The sequence below is a fragment of the Aotus nancymaae genome, unplaced genomic scaffold (genome assembly GCF_030222135.1).
Source record: "Aotus nancymaae isolate 86718 unplaced genomic scaffold, 86718_ANA_hifiasm-v0.15.2.pri h1tg000072l, whole genome shotgun sequence".
In the NCBI taxonomy this organism is placed as follows: Eukaryota; Metazoa; Chordata; class Mammalia; order Primates; family Aotidae; genus Aotus; species Aotus nancymaae.
In genome coordinates this window covers 2947760-2969625 of record NW_026988487.1, presented here as the reverse complement: position 1 = coordinate 2969625, position 21866 = coordinate 2947760, and the positions used below count along the sequence as shown (strand labels likewise).

The following is a 21866-nucleotide window of genomic DNA, read 5'->3' as shown; positions in this document are numbered from 1 at the left end:
TATTTTTTTTTTTTTTAGTAGAGATGGGTTTTCTCATGTTGGTTCAGGCTGGTTTCAAACTCCCAACCTCAGGTGATCCACCCGCCTCGATCTCCCAAAGTGCTGGGATCACAGCTACTGTGCCCAGCCAAGAGCCTGAATTTTAAGTGTGGTTGAGTGAAGGGAGGATATCTGGATTTACATTTTAAAAGCTCACTGTGTTGGCCAGGCGTGGTGGTTTACGCCTATAATCCCAGCATTTTGGGAGGCTAAGGTGGGCAGATCACGAGGTTAGGAGAAACTCAGTCTCTACTAAAAATACTAAAAATTAGCTGGGTGTGATGGTACATGCCTGTAGTCCCAGCTACTTGGGAGGCTGAGGCAGGAGAATTGCTTGAACTGGGGAGGCGGAGGTTGCAGTGAGCGGAGATCGTGCCACTGCACTCCAGCCTGGGTGACAGAGCGAGACTCCGTCTCAAAAAAAGAAGAAAAAAAACAAGCTCACTGTGGCTACTATGTGGAGAATACATAAATTGGGCTACAGAGGAAGCTGGGAGATCAATTAGAAACCAGTAACCATTCAGGTGAGAAAAGTCTGGCTTGGACAGAAATGGATAAATGTGGGATCCACTGAGGAGCAGAACAGCTGACAGGATTTGCTGATAAAGAGGATAGGAAAAGATAGGGTTTTTTAGCTTAAGCAGTTGAGTTGAAGAGATACCAGTTAGTATTTTAGTCATGTTAGACACCTGCAATGAATATAATTAAAGAATGGTAGAAATTGTGCTTTTTAATTATGTAAGTTTGTGGCAAAGAAGAAAAAGATAGCTGTGGAGAAAGACCCTGGTTTCTTGAAAACTTAGACTAGAAAAATTACTCTGACATGTTAGAACAGTAGGCACTTTATTTGAAAAAAATGAATGATAATTAGGTGCTAAAGCATGAAAAGTCATTCTAAAATAATTGCAACATAGGAGGGCCAGGCACAGTGGCTCACGTCTGTAATCCCAGCACTTTTGGAGGCCAAGGCACATGAATCACTTGAGGTCAGGAGTTTGAGAGCAACCTGGCCAACAAGATGGAACCTCATCTCTATTAAAAATACAGAAATTAGCCGAGTGTGGTGGCGCACACCTGTAATCCCAGCTGCTCTGGAGGCTGAGGCAGGAGAATCACTTGAACCTGGGAGGCAGAGGTTGCAGTGAGCCGAGATTGCACCACTGCACCCCAGCTTGGGCGACAGAGACTCCATCTCTAACTCAAGAAATTAAAAAAAAAAATTAAAATAAAAAAAATACAACATGAGATTTGTTCCTAGGATCCAGTCATGGAAGTAGGCACAAACTCATTAATGATGTGCTAAGGTCTCCATTAATTTGCTGAGGTGCTCCAAATTCATTAGAACAAAAGAACATACTTTCTTTTTTTGTGTGTGTGTGTGTGTTTGTTTTTATTGGGGAACAGGACACAGGGTGGGGAATGTCACCTTGGGCTATGGTACGCCCCGCCTCCCAGAGAATGTCCATTTGCATTCTAATCTTCTTGGGCTTCTTTACGGAACTTTTTCTTCTTCTTGGAGCTGTTCTTGCTGCTAGTAGCCTCTCAGGTCCACTGCTGACCAGCTCCTCTTTGGAGAATTTCCTCTTTTTCTTGGAGACACTTTTGTTGCCTGCCTCTTCGGGGTCATTAACTGTTTCCTCCTTGGGTGATCATTTCTTCCTCTTGGGAAGACTGGGGCTGCCAGTGGTTTCTTCAGGATCACTACTCATCAACTCCTCCTTGGAAAAAGATTTCTTTTTCTTGGGTTTGGAGAAAGAAGTAGACAGGTCTTCCATTCCATTCTCCTGAGGAACCTCCTGGGGCTTTTGGTTTTTTTCTTCTTTTTGGGTTTTTCACTTGCCTCCTCACACTCCTCTGGAGTACTACTGCTGTTTTCTGAAGATGCGAGGGCAAGTGCAGCCAGCTGTTTCTTTTCCTTCTTTAAGCGTTTCTTCTCCTGTTTCTTTTTTTTTTTTTGAGATGCGGTCTTGCTCTGTTGCCAGGCTGGAGTGCAGTGGTACAATCTCGGCTTACTGCAACGTCCACCTCCTGGGTTCAAGCGATTCTTCTGCCTCAGACTCCCGAGTAGCTGGAACCACAGGTGCATGCCACCACGCCCAGCTAATTTTTTTGTATTTTTAATAGAGGCAGGGTTTCACCATGTTGGCCAGGATGGTCTCAATCTCTTGACCTCGTGATCCTCCCACCTTGGACTCCCACTTGACATATATGAAGTCAAGTGCTGGGATTATAGGCGTGAGCCACCACGCCCGGCCTCTTTTGAGATGGTATCGTACTCTATAGCTCAAACTGGAGTACAGTGGTGCAATCTTGGCTCACTGCAACCTCCACTTCCTGGGCTCAAGTGATTCTCCTGCCTCAGCCTCCCGAGTAGCTGGGACTACAGGCGTGTATCACCATGCCTGGCTAATTTTTTTTGTCTGTGTATTTTTTAGTAAAGACAGGGTTTCACCATGTTGCCCAGGGTGGTGTGGAAATCCTGAGCTCAGGCAATGTGCCCGCCGAGGCCTCCCAAAGTGCTGGGATTACAGGCATGAGCCACCTCGCCCAGCCAAAAGACCATACTTTCATACGGAGTTGCCACTTGAAAATGAAATTGGAACCGAAAGCTAGGGAATATGCTTATCTTTCTCAGCTGTTTTTCCTGTTCTACATGTTGAATAAAAGACCATACCTGCTCTAAGAGTCACCCCAAAGGAATTCCAAAGTGTTGGTTTAGGAGTTAAAAGACTGTGTTCTGAACTCAAGCCCATTAATGGCCATGTGACCACAGCAAATCGGAACTCTGAGCTTCTGTTCCCTTATTTGTAAAATACTTGTTCTGTGTGCCTCACAGAGCCGTTGAAAATCCCAAATAAGATCATAAATGTCAGAGTACTTTGAAGACTGTGAAACGTTGAATACTGCTTATGAGGGAGTGGTTAATATAGCTTAAAGCATTTAAATGAGAAGGACCTTGGAAATCCTTTTAAAGGAGGTTGGGGGTAGAAATGCAGAGTTTGTTTCTCTCCTCTCTCTCTCTCTTTTTTTTTTGAGACAGAGTCTCACTCTGTTGCCCAGGCTGGAGTGCGGTGGCATGATCTCGGCTCACTGTGGCCTCTGCCTCCCAGGTTCAGTCAGTTCTCATGCCTCAGCCTCCCAAGTAGCTGGGATTACAGGCCTGCACCATTATGCCAGGCTAATTTTTGTATTTTTAGTGGAGACGAGGTTTCACCATGTTGGCCATGCTGGTCTGGAACTCCTGACCTCAAGTAATCTGCCTGCCTTGGCCTCCCAGAGTGTTGGGACTAAAGGGATGAGCCAATGCCCCCAGTCTAGGTTGTTCCTCTACTATGAATCTTGAGGTTATAGTTTCCACTAGACTATAGTGCTCAACTGTAGTGGCCTATTCTAAGTGGCCTTATAATTCCTAACTAAAGCGACTTGTTAAACAAAGGACCCTGGATAAATTTAAATGCTATAAAGATGATAAAATGTACAGGTAAGTTTAATTTTGCTCTCTTATTTGGTAATTAGAGCTTTATTCCTAGCCATAATACAGAAAGGAAAGGCAGCAAAATATGGTTAGTACTTTTTATGTGAGTTTTTTTGACTTTTGGGCTGTGGAGTGGAAGCATCTTTTTCTTTAAGAAGTGAAAAATATAAACATGCCAGAGCTACCTAGCAGTTAAAAGCAACTGTTGGTCAGTGAGAGAATGGAAGGAAAAAAAGAACAAAACAAACAACTGGTTAGAGATGGGAAAAGTAAAGGAAGAAGGAGGAAAAACATTTGAAAGAAGGGAAAAAAGGCTTAAATCAATTCAAGAAGGCAAAAGAGTCTCAAGTGTTCTTTTTATAATCTGTCTTTGAGTTTCAGGTACTAAAATGTGAGATGATTAAAAGAGAGGTTGGTTCTTAGAGGAATAAATAAAATTAAGGCAAAATAATAAGGATTTATGGTCTCTTTGAAGATGTGTTGGATTACTATGAACACTACTATGAACATTATTTTTATTTAAGATGTGTTTTCTTACTGACATATATGAAGTCAGTCGCTTTCTCTGCTTAAGCAACCCCAGTGCTGTATAATGCTATAGGAAAAATATTTACCAACACAGGATTTTCATTAGTGAGATGATCTGGACTGAATTCATTGGTTCTTTTTGGGTTGATTTAGGCTGTTTTAGTATCTATTTAAATATTGTTCTGAGTTTTTTTCTTTAGCTTTTTTTCTCTTTATATCACAAGTTGTTAAGCAGTCTTTAGCTTTTCTAATTAACCATTTATGCTGAATTCATCAATTTGAAAAGCTTAAAAAAAAGCCAAAGAGACTGTGACACTGTCAGCTAAAGTTTTCTTTATTTACACACTCAATTCTGTTTTCAACCTTCACTCCCAGAGACAGCGTATTGCCCTGAATTCAGTGTGTATCATTCCAGTGCAATGTAGATGTATATGTATGTGTGTGTGTATGAAAGTGTATTGCTTTATGTATTTAATTTTTAGACAATAAATTATATATGTATGTGTGAGTATGTGCATACCTATATATATTTATATATAAATTCTACAGCACTCTTATTTTCATTCTTGTTTTCTAAAATCTGTACATGTTGGTAGATTCAGATCTAGGTCTCCCATTTTAGCTCTTGTTTTTATTATACTATGAATATTTCACAGTTTTTCCACAGTCCCTTTGATGGATATTTAAATCGTTTTCCTTTTGTTCCTCGTTACATTATAGACAACTGGTGAACAACCTTGTACATATCTTTTCTCGTCTTTGTCCTCATCATCTTCTTCTTCTTCTGCCTTCTCTTCTTTTGTTTCAATGGTTTGCTTTTGTCCTAAACTGTTTTATTATTCAAGTTCTCCCACTGGGTCCAATGCTTTAAGTATTTATAGTCATTATTTGAGGGAGGGAGAGGGATGAGGAAAACCGTCCATACTTTGAATAAGGGTCCTTTTTTATCAGAAAACAAGAGGCTGTGAAATTTTCTTCTGCATAGATTCTTTTTGGAATCTGATAAATTTTGCAACTTCGAATTTTATTTTAATTAATTTTTTTAGAGACGGGGTCTCACTATGTTGCCTAGGCTGGTCTTGAACTCCTGAGCTCAAGTGATCCTCCTGCCTTGGCCTCCCAAAGTGCTGTGATTACAAGGTGTGAGCCACTACGCCTGGCCAGCTTTGCATTTTAATATTTTGCATTTCTATTGTCTCAAGTTATTAACTGTTTTTTTTTAAAATAAGCTTCAGTAACTGCTCACCTTTTATTACTCTTACAAGCTTTCTTTTACTACTTTTTAACTCCTAGAATACTTTCTTTCTGCTGAGTGTGTGACTGTTTAGTGATCTCCAATCCAGTTTATGCACTTCTTATGTTACTTTATGAGTTCAGTGTGATCCAGACATAGCTGATATTTATAGAAGGATTTCTTGAAGCATTCTTAGCCAAAGGAAGCGTTTAAAAAATATGTCTTCACGTTGATAATTGATTAGAATTATTACATTTAAATTTTGTTTGAAGACCATATGTTTCAATTACCAGTAGTTTTCATTTATAAATTTTTTCTGGAGTCTAATCCACTATGCTTTTATTCATTATTGTGAGGTTGAGTATATTTTTAATTTTTATGCTCCCTGTTTTTTTCACCCTTTAAACCTGGCTCCTATTCAGAGCTTTGAGCACTTGGAATCCTGAAGTGTTACAAATGAAAACTGTTACTCTTCTCTAATAACACACTCTGCCTGCTGCAAGTGTTTGAGTAGGACTTCCTTTCTTAACAAGTACTTTGGGCAGCCACCTGTCTCATGAATATATCAACTATCTTTAAGAGTTTGAGAATTTGTGTGCTGAGTATTTTTTTTAAGACAACGAATAAGACCTTCAGATAGAAATCAGAGTAATAAATAGAACTAGAATATTAGATATCTGTGTGTTTTCTCTCAGATCTGTTCTTGTCTTAGGGTTTGGTTCAGGTAGGTAATAAGTATTGTGGTTGGAAAGTAACCTTTGGATCTAGGCTTAACCAGCTTTAACATAGATGATGTATTTCATCCAAACTACAAGCACTGTATGTATATTCTGGAGTATCTGTCATGTCACCCAGTAGTAGGCACTTCTATTTAGTGAATTATCTTTCCTTTGCCATTGTAGTCACCAAGTTTGAATGGAATTGTTTACCTGCTCTTTGTCACATCAATCCCACATTTTATGCTGCAGAGAAATGTTCCTATCTTAAATCTTTCTTTAGAAGAAAATTATGCTCTTATATGGAACACTAACACCATAGAGTTTGTTTTCCCTTCCACTCTGGAAACTGCTATAGAACTTTTTTTAGTTCCTAAGTAAAAAATCATTATTTTTCTAACTGTGGTTACCCTCTTGGGATATTTCATCTGGATATGCAACAGAAGCCTTTATTGCTTTTGTTGGAGTCAAAAATAATATAAATAACTTTCCTTTTTTTTTTTTTTTTGAGACGGAGTCTCTCTGTCACCCAGGCTGGAGTGCAGTGGCATGATCTTGGCTCACTGCAACCTCTGTCTCCCTCCCAGGTTCAAGTGATTCTCCAGCCTCAGCCTCTTGAGTAGTAGCTGGGACTACAGGTGCCCACCACCACACCTGGCTAATTTTTGTAATTTTTGGTAGAAATGGGGTTTCACAATATTGGCCAGACCTGTTTTAAACTCCTGACCTCAGGTGATCCACCCACCTCAGCCTGTCAAAGTGTTGGGATTACAGGCATGAGCCACTGCACCTGGCCAATATTACACATTTGTTAAAGGGAAAATATAGTTCTGTTTGTATCAACTTTTTAGAAGTCTTAACTCTGACTTATTAGTAAGTGCATAAACCTGAAACATGTTAGTAAAATAAACTTTGTTAATTTGACATACAGAGAGAGGAAACTGGTGGGTTTTTTTGTTTGTTTTGTTTTGGTTTTTTAACTATAGAGTTACTGTCTGATCTTTCAAGCACAGGAATCTAAAAGAAAACATTAATTCAGTCATTTATTAAATAAGGATTTGTGGCCTTCCATGTGCCAGACACTGTCTGGGTGCAGCAGCAAAACGACAAGAACCTGCCTTGGTAGAGCTTATTTTCCAGTTAGAGAAGACAGATTGTAAAAAGATACAGGATGGTAGATGACTTTATGTGCTTGACTTTATGTGCTATAGAAAAAAATTGATGAAACAAGAATAGGATTGTGGCTGCTAGGGGAGGGAATTGCTTTTTTTTTTTTTTTTTTTTGAGATGGAGTCTTGCTCTGTCATCTAGGCTGGAGTGCAGTGGTGCAATCTTGGCTCACTGCAACCTCTGCCTCCCAGGTTCAAGCTAGTCTCCTGCCTTAGCCTCCTGAGTAGCTAGGACTACAGGTGTGCACCACCATGCTTAGCTAATTTTTGTGTTTTTAGTAGAGATGGGATTTCACCATGTTGGCCAGGCTGGTCTTGAACTCCTGACCACAAGTGATCCACCCACCTCAGCCTCCCAAAGTGCTAGGATTACTGGTGTGAGCCACCATACGTAGCCAATAATTCATTTTTAAGGTTGTCAGGGAAGACCTCCCAGAGATAGTGACAAGGAAAGTCTTAGCAATGGTTAAAGAGTGTGCCCTGAGAACATCTAGGGGAAGACTTATTCAGACGGAAAATGACAAGTACAAAGCCCCAAGGCAGGAATGGGCCTATTCAGAGAAACCACAACAAAGAAGGGCATTGTAGCTGGTACATAGTGAGATCAGGAAAACGTAGTTGGAAATGAGGCCAGAGAGGTAATCGTGTCCAGATTGTGCAGGACCCTTTTGGCCATCGTAAGGCTTTCACTCAGAGGGAGTTGGGATTTTATTGGAGGTTCCATCAGAGGCCATGATTAAACTAGTAAAACCAAAAAATACTTGTGTCTTGGCTTTGCATTTTCAGATGATTTTGTCTCAAAATAACTTGAGGATTAACTAATGGTTCCTGGTGGTAGTCATATGTAGATTTAAACCTTTATGTCAGTACAGAAAATTTCCCTGAAATAGAGATCTTAGATATGGCATTTAAATTGAAATAAAGTAATAGAAAATCCTGCCTATAGATATTTATTCCTGGATGGCCCTGCTTTATTATTGACTTCTCATCCTAAATTGTATTTTTTTTTAAATGTATTATGTGCAAGATGTACTCACACTTACATATCATTGGAGGCTACATAGAGATTACTTTGTTAGGTTATTTTAATAAGGTATGCTTTGAATGGTTTTTTTTTTTTTTTTTTGAGACACTGTCTCACTGTCGTCCAGGCTGGAGTGTAATGGCACCATCTTAGCTCACTGCAACCTCCACATCCCCAGTTCAAGCGATCTTCCCACCTCAGCCTCCCAAGTAGCTGGAATTACAGGTGTGTGCCACCACATCTGGCAAAATTTTTTTTTGTATTTTTAGTAGAGATGGGGTTTCACTGTGTTGGCCAGGCTGGTCTTGAACTCCTGATTTTAAGTGATCTGCCCTCCTCAGCCTTTCACTGTGCTGGGATTACAGGTGTGAGCCACCATGCCTGGGTTGAACATTTTTATCATGAAATACAACAGAAAAATACACAAAACATTAATGTATAGTTTAAGGATTAATTACAAAAGGCAAATACCTATGCAACCACCAGTTAGACCTAGAAATGTATCATTGCCAGCACCTGGAAGAAGCCTGCTGTGTCTCCCTTCTAGATTATAACCTATACCATTGCTCAGAAGTAACTGCTGTTCTGACATGTGTGATAATCATATCCCTATTTTTCTTTATGATTTTACTACCTAGGATTCATTCTAAACCAATATAATGTAGTTTTGTCTGTTTTTAAACTTTGTATAAATTGGAATAATACAATATGTCATTTTTATATTTTTATGTCATCTTTCAGGAAGAAGCTAACAATATATATGTTCATAACTTTTGTTCATATTGCTATATAGAACTGTAGTTTGATTTCATTGCCATATAGCATTCTGTTATATGAATATACCACAATTTATGTATTCATTCTACTGTTCATGGACACTTGGATTGTTTCTTGTTTTTGGCTGTTAATGAACAGTGCTGTTTCGAATATGTACAGAAGTTTCTCTAGGCCATATACTTACCACAGAATTGCAGAATCTTCAGTCTTATTAGATAATAAACTATTTTCCAAAATGGTGGTACCAGTTTGTTCTCCTGCCAACCTGTTCTAGCCCTTACCTATATTGTCAGACGTTTTAAATTTTGAGAAACCAAAACCTTAAACTTATAAAAAAAAAAATTGGAGAGTAATGAATTAAAGGTATTGGTTTCTGCTTTAAGAATCACAGCTGTTCATTTTCATTTGTTAGAGTTGGTTGATACCTTCTGCCATAGTCACTTAATGGCATTCTATTTTTCTGTCCTCAGAGGGTCAGGAACCTTGTCTGTTTCTTTTACCATTGTGTCCCAAAGAATGCCCTGCAATTGGTACTCAGTAAATATTTGTTGCATGAATTCAGCCTGACTCCTGCTGCTACTAACTGAACTACGTGGGATTTTTAAGGGCTTTTTTTTTTTTTTTTTTTGAGATGGAATCTCGCTCTGTTGCCCAGGCTGGAGTGAGTGGCTCAGTCTTTGCTCACTGCAACCTCTGCCTCCCAGGTTCAAGCAATTCTCCAGCCTCAGCCTCCCAAGTAACTGGGATTACAGGTGCCCATCACTATGCTTAGCTAATTTTGTATTTTTAGTAGAGATGGGGTTTACCATGTTGGTCAGGCTGGCCTCAAACTCCTGACCTCAAGTGAATTTATTTTATAGTATCTATTAAAACTGCCCTGCTTTAGCATCACTCATTTAGCACAGTTTTTGGTGGTGGCTCATTCATTTACTGATAGTAGCTGGACTCGGTTTACCAAAACATATTATAATCTAAGAGAAGTTTATTTGTACCAGTGTACTAAAGTTGGTGTTTACATTTTCAGGAAGAGATTCTGTTTTTAAGGAATCACTTACCCATGATTTATGCAATACTTTATTTTCCCACAAAAGGAAATAATAGCACTGGAATTTTCTGCCTATGTTAGATTCCTAGAAGCATTACTACTTCTCTTATCCCTGTTTCTGTTTTGGGTTACTTTGTAGGATATGGTAGATTATCAGGGGTTGGTGTTGCTTAGCTATTTCTCCAGTCTTCAACAGGAACCTCTTTCTCTGCCTTGTATAATCAGTATTAATCCAGTCTTTAGTGTCCACTATTCTGCATCTCATTGTCACAGTTATTTATTAAAACCATAGGGCCAGCCATGGTGGGGTGTGCCTTTATAGTCCCCACTGCTCCTGAGATAGGAGGCTGAGGTAGTGCACTATGATCAGATCTGTGAATAGCCAGTGTACTCCAGCCCAGGCAGCATAGTGAGACTCTGTCTCTAAACAAAGAAACAAACAGAAAATCATAGGATACATGCCTTTGTTTAAATGTGTCTTGCTTTGGTGCAGTTTACCCATAGAGCACTTCTTTAAAAAGATGTTTTACATACAAACTTGGCCAGGCACGGTGGCTCACACCTGTAATCCCAGCACTTTGGGAGGCTGAGGCAAGTGGATCACAAGATCAGGAGTTCAAGACCAGCCTAACCAAGATGGTGAAACCCCGTCTACTACAAATACAAAAATTATAGTAATTCTTTAAGCATTTTGCAAAAGAGAAAGCTGGCAACAATGATCATTCTTGTACAGGACAAGTCACTTACTTCATTTTTGCTGCACTCATAGGCCAGTTTATTAGAAGAACCAGCTTGGGGCTGGGCACAGTGGCTCATGCCTGTAATCCCAGCAGTTTGGGAGGTAGAGGCTGGCGAATCACCTGAGGTCAGGAGTTCAAGTCCAGCCTGGCTAACATGGCGAAACCCCATCTCTACTAAAAATACAATAGCTAGGCATGGTGGCGGTCACCTGTAATCCCAGCTACTTGGGAGGCTGAGGCAGGAGAATTGCTTGAACCTGGGAGGTGAAGGTTGCCATGAGCTGAGATCACTCCATTGCACTTCAGCCTGGGTGAAAGAGCAAGACTTCATCTCAGAAAGAACTAGCTTGGATTTTTCTGACTTCCATTTCTAAGCATAATCTTTTTTTTTTTTAGAGATGACTAAGAAATAGAGCATTCAGAGCCAGTGATGCGATAAAGGAATGGTTTTTTTTTTTTTTTTTGAGAGTCTCACTCTGTCACCCAGACTGGAGTGTGGTGGCACGATTTCGGCTCACTGCAACCTTCACCCCACCCCTTCCCACTGGGTTCAAGCAATTTTTGTGCCTCAGCCCCTCAAGTAACTGGGACTACAGGCACGCACCACCATGCCTGGCTAATTTTTGTATTTTTAGTAGAGATGAGGTTTCACCATGTTGGCCAGGATGATCTTGATCTCTTGACGTTGTGATCTGCCCACCTTGGCCTCCCAAAGTGCTGGGATTACAGGCGTGAGTCACCACTCCTGGCCTGGCTAATTTTTTGTATTTTTAGTTGAGGCAGGGTTTTGCCATGATGCCAGGCTGGTCTCAAACTTCTGGCCTCAAGTGATCCACTCGCCTTGGCCTAAGAATGGTAATTTTGGCTAGTAAATTTTTACCATTTCTTTGCAAATGTATCACCTGCTTTTGTGAGATTTTTCCCTTTTAGGAATAGACAAAGTAAGTAAAGACTTGTATGAGATTCAGAATTTAGTTAAGTCTGATTCATCTTCTCTATTTCCAACAGAGATTTCCTGTTAGACAAGACAAATTAGAGTTTTTCTACTGACTTAACTTGGTGAGTTTTTACATAGTTTTATTTTAAATATAGTTTAATCATGTGGGAAAAAGCAATGAAATGCATAAAAATATTTACCATGACTTTTAAAAATATACCTCTTGAGTATAATCTACTGTTTCATTTTAGTGCAAATGATAGGTAAAGTTAAAAAGTTAAAGTCATATAAGGTAAGCATGTAAGATTTTCTTTTTAAAATAAGAATAATTACAGTGTTAAATAAACATTATTCATAAGTGGCTTCAAAAAAAGTCTTATTCTAAATATTCTTACCTGGAGTAAGCCAGAACTATTTATTCTGATCTTCTCTGGTGATTTCTAGATATAGGATAAGAATTTACACTAATGGTAGAGGGGAGAAATGATGTTTGAATTTAAATTTTTAATCAATGGTTGATAATATATGATATGGAAAACTTAGGATCAGATTATTTTTCCTCCTAGAGAAGTTCTTCAGGAAGGCTGTGCATGGTGACTGATGCCTTTAATATCAGCACTTTGGGAGGCTGAGGCAGGATGATTGCTTGAGCTCAGGAGTTCAAGACCATTCTGGCCAACATGGTGAAAACCCATCTCTACAAAAATTATAAAAATTAGCCAGGTGTGGTGGCACATGCCTGTAGTCCCAACTACTCCAGAGACTGAGGTGGAGGATAATATGATACCAGGAGGTGTAGGCTGCAGTGAGCCATAATTGTGCCACTGCATTCCAGCCTGGGCAACAGAGCAAGACCTTGTCTTTAAAAAAAAAAAAAAAAAAAAAAAAAGGCTGGGCGCAGTGGCTCATGCGTGTAATCTCAGCACTTTGGGAGGCCAAGGTGGGTGGATCATTTTTTAGGAGAAACCCCGTCACTATTAAAAATACAAAAATTAGCCAGACATGGTGGCACATGCCTGTAATCCTAGCTACTGGGGAGGCTGAGGTGGGAGAATCACTTGAACTTGGGAGGCAGAAGTTGCAGTGAGCTGAGGTCGTGCCACTGCACTCCAGCCTGGGTCACAGAGTGAGACTTCATCTCAAAAAAAAAAAAAAAAAGAAAAGGGATACCTTAAAGAAATTTGTAGGCTTCATTTTACTCTATAAAAGGAGTTTGATTTTGAATAAGTTGCCTTTGTGTATTGCACCTCGGAGATCATTTCTCTCTGGGTAACTTACAGAAAAAAACTCTCTACCATTTTGTGTAGCATCTTAAAACTTTTACTTTGTAGTGTGAGACTTTTGCCTCCAAAGCTTGCGTATGTTTTGTCAGAGTCTTGTTGGGTTAAATAGGTATTACTGCATTTTAATCTTTTAAATTCTGACACAGATTATCAGGAGCCAGGAAATTCTGTTAAGACAGACATTCTGTCTAACTTTCCCTATTTTGTCTGCCTATGTGGTTTTACTTTTTCCTTGAGTCATGAATTTTGGAATGAACATTTAAAACTGAGAACTTCCTGCCCATCCTTTGTTCCATTTCGTTTACTTAGAACTGTAACATTAACATAGAATTTCGCTTATTTTTAATAATGTTGGAAGAAGAGGGAATTTATTTTCTGCAGATTGTTTCTAGGTAAGGCTATGTAAATAGTAGTCTGGTTTTTTTAGTTAATACCGTAAAGGAGAAGATTAAAAACATACATATACCTCTCTTTTTCATAGTTGGAAGGAGGTCTAGGTGCCTTTCAGGAAGAAAAATGTCTCATGGGAATACTGAATTCTGTACTGCTGGATAATAATAGTTAATGCTGAACGTAATTAGTTGTCCTTGAAGGAGACCAAATCCTCTGGAGCAGGTGGGCCTTTTCAGTCTGCAATTTAATGAATTTATTCCAAATTGTATGCCCGAAGACTAATTAGACTTTCTCTGATATTCATTCCTTGGGTCCCTTACATAGCCAAATCATGTTAGCAAGAAATATTTTTAAATGGCTTGGCTGAAGTAGATGGCCAAAGAGAACTGCCTGTTGAATTTGGCTTCTCTAAAAGCCAGGGGACTCTCTGGGGTTACATAACCTCTATTTGTTTCATGAGATGACTCTTCTGTTTTCGAATTCCTTGCAGATTGGACTTGCTTAAATAGTATTAGGGCCAGCTCTTTCATCTGTCTACCATTTAGATTTTATAAGGTTCTTCATAGTCATAATTGAGGGGAGCGGGAGATAGGCTATAACTGCTAAAATCTCAAAACAGCTGTGAGAATATTAACCTATATAATAAATGGAATCATCTTATCATAGGGCTTTTCCTTGTTCCTCCTTTTCTGATTCTTTTTCAGCTCTTCTTTAGAATAAGTAAATCTTCTCAACCTAGAGGAGGAATCTTTGATAACATGTGGGAGGTGTTAAAATCTTCATCTTTCCCAAGTTCACTCTTTGTGGCCCTAGAGATTTGTGCCCAAGCCATTCAGTGGAATCAACACGTGATTCTAATTTGTGAGAATGGAGAAATTGTTGATTGATTGCTTTTGTGTTTCTGACTTCATTTCTAAAGATGTTCTCTTTTGGAATTGAGACCTACTTTGAAGTGAAATAGCTCCTTTATAATCAGGTTTGTTTCCTGATTCAGATTCCTGTCCTTCCACTTCAGGTATTTCCCAGTGTGGAACCCTATCTGCTTTTTGTTAGCAGCTGTGGGGGAGTTTTTCTTCCTAGCAGTGGTTCCATAATTAACAGCAGCAGCACGTCACCTGATGGTATTAACCTAGACCTTGTGAAATCGGTGCTTGTTGCGGCCATTCCTTTTTTTTTTTTTCTTTTGAGACGGAGTCTTGCTCTTTTCGTCAGGCTGGAGTGCAGTGGTGCGATCTGGGCTCACTGCAACCTCTGTCTCCCAGATTCAAGCGAATCCCCTGCCTCAGCCTCCTGAGTAGCTGGGACTAGAGACGTGTGCCACCACACCTGGCTAATTTTTTTTTTTTGTATTTTAGTAGAGATGGGGTTTCAACGTGGCCAGGATGGTCTTGATCTCCTGACCTCATGATCCGCCCGCCTCGGCCTCCCAAAGTGCTGGGATTACAAGCATGAGCCACCGCACCTGGCCTGTTGTGGTCATTCTTTATTCTGCTGGATCCTCCATCCAAATGGAGACAGAGGAATTTTTTCCTCTGATGCTGTTATGTGGATGTGTTTAGCTCAGGAATCTTTTGTGCCTAAATTAAAAGCAAAACAAAAATACAAGAAGTCTTTTTAAGATCCAAGGAATTGCAGTCCTGCAAGGTGGTTGAGTGACATCTTCCCCTTTCTAGGACAAAGTTCTACATTTGCAGCAGTGATGCATTACATTCTCCCTGGACATATTTTTGGGATAGATAATTATGCTAATATGTTTATATCAATAACTTACATAGTGGACAGTTTCTAGGGTAAGGGAATAGTCCCCCTGCCCTAACTTAACTTGGCAATACATTTTCTGCTTTTTTGATTTTTTTTGCTAACTGGAAAAGTTCCATCCAAAGTGAGAATTATTCCATATTTTAACCTTTGAGCTGGATGCTAAGGTCTCCTTGGGGATAAGGACAGTTTGTAGTTAGTTATAAACTGTAAGAAGAGCAGTAAGCCCGTAAACTACCAGCACACACTGAGGCTTGGGAGTCAGAGCATTCTGTTGTTATCCTATTGGGTTTAGTGACTTGAGAGTCATGTACCTTCTAGTTTGTCTTCAGCTTGACTTTATCTATCTAGATGAGCCTTACTAGCTAGGCATTTCTGTAAAATTATTTTATAACACTTAGCTTGAGGAGAAGGAGAAATAGCCTTTTATGTACAAGTGCATATCTAATCCTCAAAATCATTTTAGAATCTATACTTACCTAAGAAATATCTGTAAACTGGGAAAATCTTACAGGTACTGACTTGAACACATAATACTATGCTCGTTTCTAGGTTTTCCTTATATACAACAGTTACAAAGCAATTCAGCTCTTAATTAGAGAAATACTTGGCTGTGCCAGAAATGTGTTGTACATCTTAGCCTGGTATAGAAAAAATTTAGTTTACACACCTAGACATGTTTTTACATTTATAGATATTTACACTGGTCTGTATTTAATAAATGTTAATTATCTTTTCTCCATACATCCAGAATCAAACCCAGTGTCAGATATAAAAATAATAGATCAAATCTAAGTAGAGGCTAAGGATTTCCCTCAATCAATATATTGGAATTTTATTATAATATATAGAATTTAACTTGAGGCCAAATGTGGTGGCTCACGCCTGTAATTTCAGCACTTTAGGAGGCCAAGATGGGTGGGTCACGTGAGGTCAGGAGTTCGAGACCAGTCTGGTCAACATGGTGAAACCCGTCTCTACTAAAAATACAAAAATTACCTGGGCATGGTGGTGCTCACCTGTATTCCCAGCTACTTGGGAGGCTGAGGCAGGAGAATTACTTGAACCTAGGAGGCAAGGGTTGCAGTCAGCCAAGACTTCGCCATTGCACTCCAGCCTGGGCAACAAGAGCGAAACTCTGTCTCAAAAAAAAAAAAAAAAAAGAATTTAACTTGAAATAACTTAGAGTTTAACCTGGTTCCTGACAGCTGCTGTAATGGTACTGTCTATAGCCAGGATCGACTTATTCTGGGAAATGGACTTCTCTCACTGTTGTCTTGTGGATTCAGCAACTCACCCCATAGCCTTGCAGATTTCCCTTTTCTTTTGTTTTCTTGGCTTTGAAAACATTTTTTAAGCAGGGAAGGGTGTAAATAGTTTTGTAATGGACTGACTAAGATCTTAAAGTTGGAGTGACTTGATAGTTTTCTTTTTAAAATGTTTTATTATTATTATTATTATTATTTTGAGACAGAATTTCACTCTTGTTGCCCAGGCTGAAGTACAGTGGCTCGATCTCGGCTCACCACAACTTCTGCCTCCTGGGTTCAAGCGATTCTCCTGTCTCAGTCTCCTGAGTAGCTTAGATTACAGGCATCTGCCACCACGCCTGGCTAATTTTGTATTTTTTTACTAGAGACGGGGTTTCTCCATGTTGGCCAGGCTGGTCTCGAACTCCCGACCTCAGGTGATTCGCCCGCCTCGGCCTCCCAAAGTGCTGGGATTACAGGCCTGAGCCACTGCGACTGGCTGTGTTTTATTGTTTTAAAAGTATATCTGGATTCCTACAGCTACATTCATTCAACAGCTCCTAAACTTTAACTTGTTAACTAGAACTCATTAAGGGAAAATGATCCCAAAAGAGGAGGAGTCTAGTTTTTCTTTCTTTCTTTTTTTTTTTGAGACGGCGTTTTCCTCTTGTTACCCAGGCTGGAGTACAATGGTGCGATCTCAGCTCACCACAATCTCCGCCTTCTGGGTTCAAGCGATTCTCCTGCCTCAGCCTCCCGAGTAGCTGGGACTATAGGCGTGCGCTGCCATGCCCAGCTAATTTTTGTATTTTTAGTAGAGACAGAGTTTCACCATGTTGACCAGGATAGTCTCGATCTCTTGACCTCATGATCCACCTGCCTTGGCCTCCCAAAGTGCTGGGATTACAGGCGTGAGCCACCACACCCAGCCAGGAGTCTAGGTTTTCAACCAAAATTTCATGGAACAAATATTTACTGAGTGCCTGTTATGATGCCATTCTAGGCACAGGGGAATGCTATTCTCATTGAGTTTAACTTCTAGTAGGGAACACAATAGACAAGTGAAAAAATAAAAACAAGATAATTTCAGGTAGTGGTAATAAGGAAGAAAATAAAATAGGGTAATATGATGAGAGGAACAGGCTAGAAGTGGGAGTGGCTTCAGATTGGGTGGTCAGGAAAGACCTCTGTGAAGGTAACTTCATTGGATTGGAGACCTAACTGACAAGGAGGACCCAGCAGTAAAAAGACCTGAGGGAAGAAAGAGTTTTCTAGGCTGAGGAAAGAGCCCAATGTGTTTGTGGATTAGAGTTAAAGGCCTGAGTGACTAAAAACATCAGGCTTGAGAAGAGTATTAGAGAAGGTCTGGGAGGCATGCTGAGGCCATGGTGATTGTGAGGAAAGGTTGATTTTATTCCGATAGCATTGGAAGCCAGTGAATAATTCCTTTCTTGTCTCTCATGTGGGTCTGATGTAGAAGCCTCCTAACAACTTGGAAAAATTAATTGTAAAGGCTGCTAATTCCCTTTTAAATGTTTTAATTTACTATTTGAATAGGTAATATATTTACATGGTTCAAAATTCAGAAAGTACTAAGAGTAATACAGTAGGACTTCTTCCCACTCATGTGTACCCAGTTTCCTTCCATGGGAGTAACCAGCATCCATAGACTCTTATGTCTTTTCAGAGATATTCTATATGTTAAAATAAATATATATTTTATATTAAAAAATAGAGCTTCCTTTTTTTTTAACAGATGCATATTATTGCATTATCTGTATCATAGTTTTTTTAATCCACTGTTGATGAACTTTTAGGTTATTTCCATTTTTATGTGTTTATAAATAGTGCCACAGTGAAAAACCTTTTATATTTGTCATTTAAAATATATCAGAAGGGATACATTTCTAGAAGTGAAATTGCTGGATCAAAGGGGATATGCATTTTTTTTCTTTGATAGACATTGCCCTTCACAGAGATTATAACAATTTATACTCCAACCAGAAATGTTTTCTTTACCCTGGGTAAGTGTTATCAAACATTTTGATCTTTGCCAATTCAGTGGGTGAATCAATGTGTGATTTAATTTGCATTTTTATCTTGAATGAGAGTTGAGCATCTTTTCATATGTTTAAGAACCATTGGTATTTCCATTTCTGTACACTGTTGGTTGTTCTTTGCCCATTTTTCTGTAAGGCTGTTGACTTTTTTCTTCTTGATCACTAGATTCATTTAGTATTGGTAAATTCCCCTATAGATGCAGTGTTTAAGAATTAAAAAAATGAAAACAGGCTGGGCACAGTGGTTCATGCTTACAATCCCAAGGCAGGAGAATTTTCTGAGGCCAGGAGTTTAAGACCAGCTTAGGCAACAAAGCAAGACCCTGTCTCTACAATTTTTTTTTTAATTTTAAAAGAAAGAAAACAAAGAGGCATCTTTAATTTATAAAGTTTTACAAAGCATGAACCTGATAAAAGACGTAAGGGAACCTGAGTCTTTCCTTTGCTGATTGAGGTCTGTCTGAAGCCCTGAGTTTGTTTATTTATTTATTTATTTTTTTGGAGACAGGATCTCACTCTGTTGCCCAGGCTGGAGTGCAGTGGCACAGTCTTGACTCACTGCAACCTCTCCCTCCCAAGTATAAGCAATTCTCCTGACTCAGCCTCCTAAGTAGCTGGGATTACAGGCACTCACCACCACGCCCAGCTAATTTTTGTATTTTTAGTAGAGACAGGGTTTCATCATGTTGGTCAGGCTGGTCTCGAACTCCTAACCTTGTGATCCGCCCGCCGCAGCCTCCCAAAGTGCTGGGATTACAGGCGTGAGCCACCACACCTGGCCACCCTGAGTTTCATTTTAAGCAGTGTCTCTAAATATTTTTTAAGTACATTTAGTATTTTGTTGGACTAGATTGAACTGCAGAAAGTTTACTCATAACAAATATTCAAAAGTCATTTAAACCTTGCAACAGTAGAAGTCAGGATGACCTGTTATAACTACCCTTGGGGTAATGAGAAAGAAATGATTACCTCCTGGGCTGTATATGATTGAGCACACTGTAACAGAAGAAACAAAAAGCTCCTTTTAGGTCACATTAGTTTCTCAAAAATGAGTATACCAAAGTCATATAGTTTTTTTTTTCAATTGTCATCCATCTTTTTGGCATCTTCTGTTTTGGAAAATGTAAACATCTCAGGTTTAAAACAGTTGTGACACTGGGGCTTTTCTTTATTTGGAAACTGTACAAAGCTTTAAACTAGAAAAAAACAGAGAGAGAGTTAGGCTTTTAAAAAGTCCCTAACATTCTCTGGCAAGAAGCTTTGTTCCTAGCCATCTAGCTTGTACATGCTGTGTATTATGTTCAACCATATGAAATTGCTGATATTCAACTATTTTTGTTATATAAGATAACAGTTTTTATGGTTCAATCTAACGTCTTCACAATCTTAACGCCTGTCATCTTAAAACTGATGGATATAAGTAAGGCTGGTTCATAGATACCATGTATCAGATTCATGCCTCTGTCTTAACTGATTGATTTTATGTTTTTAAATTCTCTGGATAAGTAGATTAGACTGACGATGGAGAAAAGCCCATGGGAAATAGGTGAAAGATTTGAAAAGTGACTGCACAAGCTGTCTATGTAACACTTTTCAGAGGGTGTTCCAGCCTAGCTCTGTAAATACTGCAAAGTAAACTATTGAGACATTTTTCTTTATTGTACAGGGAATTTGTCTTCTGTCTTGAAAGAATTCTGATTATGTAAGAGTTCAATTCAGATTAGTTACTGATTTGTGTTTTCAAATGAAGAAAATTATAAAAAGTCTTTCTCCTCTTGTGTAATAAATATATGCTTGACACTGGATGAAAAACTCACTTTTATCAGGGCCAGGATTAGAGGTACCAGACTGGGAGTTTTTGGCTTTGTAATATAATTTTTTTGAAATTAATACTCTCATTGTATTATAAATCTTACACACTCAGCATTGTTCAAAGGGCTGTTTTAGAGGTATGTGAAAGAAACAGAAAACTTAATGAACTTGAATGCAGCTGGATGAGTGTTTCAGTCATCAGAGATTTTTTTTTTTTGAGTTGGGAGTCTCACTCTGTCACCCAGGCTGGAGTGCAGTGGTGGGATCTCAGCTCACTGCAAGCTCTGCCTTCCAGGTTCAGGTGATTCTCCTGCCTTAGCCTCCTGAGTAGCAAGGATTACAGGCGCACACAACCACACCTGGCTAATGTTTGCATTTTCAGTAGAGAAGGGGTTTCACTATGGTGTTCAGGCTGCTCGAACTCTTGACTTCGTGATCTGCCTGTCTCGGCCTCCCAAAGTGCTGGGATTACAAGCGTGAGCCACGGCGCCTGACCTTCAACAGAGTATTTTACTGATTCCATTGAGTTCCAGGCAGGATGTGCTAGGTGGTAAGGGATAGTTAGAACAAGTTGTAGGTTCTATTTAAGGAGCTTAAAGTCTACAGGAGTCAGCAGAAGTGTTCCTAAGTATAAAAGAAGGCAGAGAAGAAATGCACCATAGGTTCAGTTGTGATCTGTGCATGATCTGTGCATCACGACAGCATTACAGGTTGAATATCCCCTTATCTGAAATGCTTGGGACCAGAGTGTTTTGGATTTCAGATTTTTCTAGATTTTTTGGAATAGTTTCATTATGTGCTTACCGGTTCAGCATCCCTAATCTGAAATCCAAAGTGTTCCAATGAGTATGTCATGTAATTGCTCAGAAACTTTTGGATTTTGGAACTTTTCGGATCAGGGATACTCAACCTGTAATGCATTTTTGTTTGTCCTTCTGTCTGTCCTCCAAAGTTTAATGTTCTAGTTAGAAATTGTATTGTTGACTTGAGTCACATCAAAACTGGTTAATGACTTCATGGTCTTACCATACCCACTAGGAGGCAATGTGTTAGAGACTGCTATTAGTTACTAGCTGATAATACCTTCATTGGAAATTAAGCAGTATTACAGTTGACAGAGATATTTTAAAGTGTATTTTTTGATGCAACTCAAAGAGGTCTGTCCTCACAGGTCAGAATTTAATAGAGTAAACAGGAAAATGAATGGTGGCATATAATAGATATGTTCAGCCTCAGAGTTTCAGTGTACTAGAAAGTTTGGTAAGCTTTGGAAAATAAATTTCTTAATAGGGAATGCAGACAGACTTGTCTTAACTTGTTTGAAGGCAGGAGCAATATATTTTGGCTTTAGTTGTCTACTGTGGAGTTTCTCAAACGCTAACCCTCAGGTAGATCTCCTCTTTTCTAAAATATTTTTCCGCTGGTCGTCTGCAGCAATTGGCATGAAGTGCTAGAGAGTTCATGTAGCACCAGGCTACTTTGCTGATGAACCCTTTGCCCATGGTTCCTGCTATGAGTGAAATTAATTAGACTTGTGCTGTCCTAGTCAATTTTCTTCCCAGCAGGTTGTATGGTTAGAGCTCCTCAGAGTCTGAGACTGATTCTCCAGTTCTACTGACTGTGGGG

At 39.3% G+C, this 21866-nt stretch overlaps 1 protein-coding gene and 1 pseudogene across 4 annotated transcripts in view; one reads left to right on the top strand and one right to left on the bottom strand.

Moving 5' to 3' along the window:
* The window catches only part of SPOP (speckle type BTB/POZ protein), an 86201-nt gene that overhangs the window by 37257 nt on the left and 27078 nt on the right, over positions 1 to 21866 (top strand). For 2 of the 4 annotated variants that reach the window (XM_012463485.2, XM_064367511.1), the window contains one exon: positions 11756 to 11806. The exons of the other annotated variants lie outside the window; for them this stretch is intronic. The gene's annotated coding sequence lies outside the window, so the exon portion shown is untranslated. The remainder of the gene's footprint in view (positions 1 to 11755; positions 11807 to 21866) is intronic. 4 annotated transcript variants of the gene reach the window in all.
* LOC105724711 (nucleolar protein 56-like) lies at positions 1417 to 21742 on the bottom strand (annotated as a pseudogene).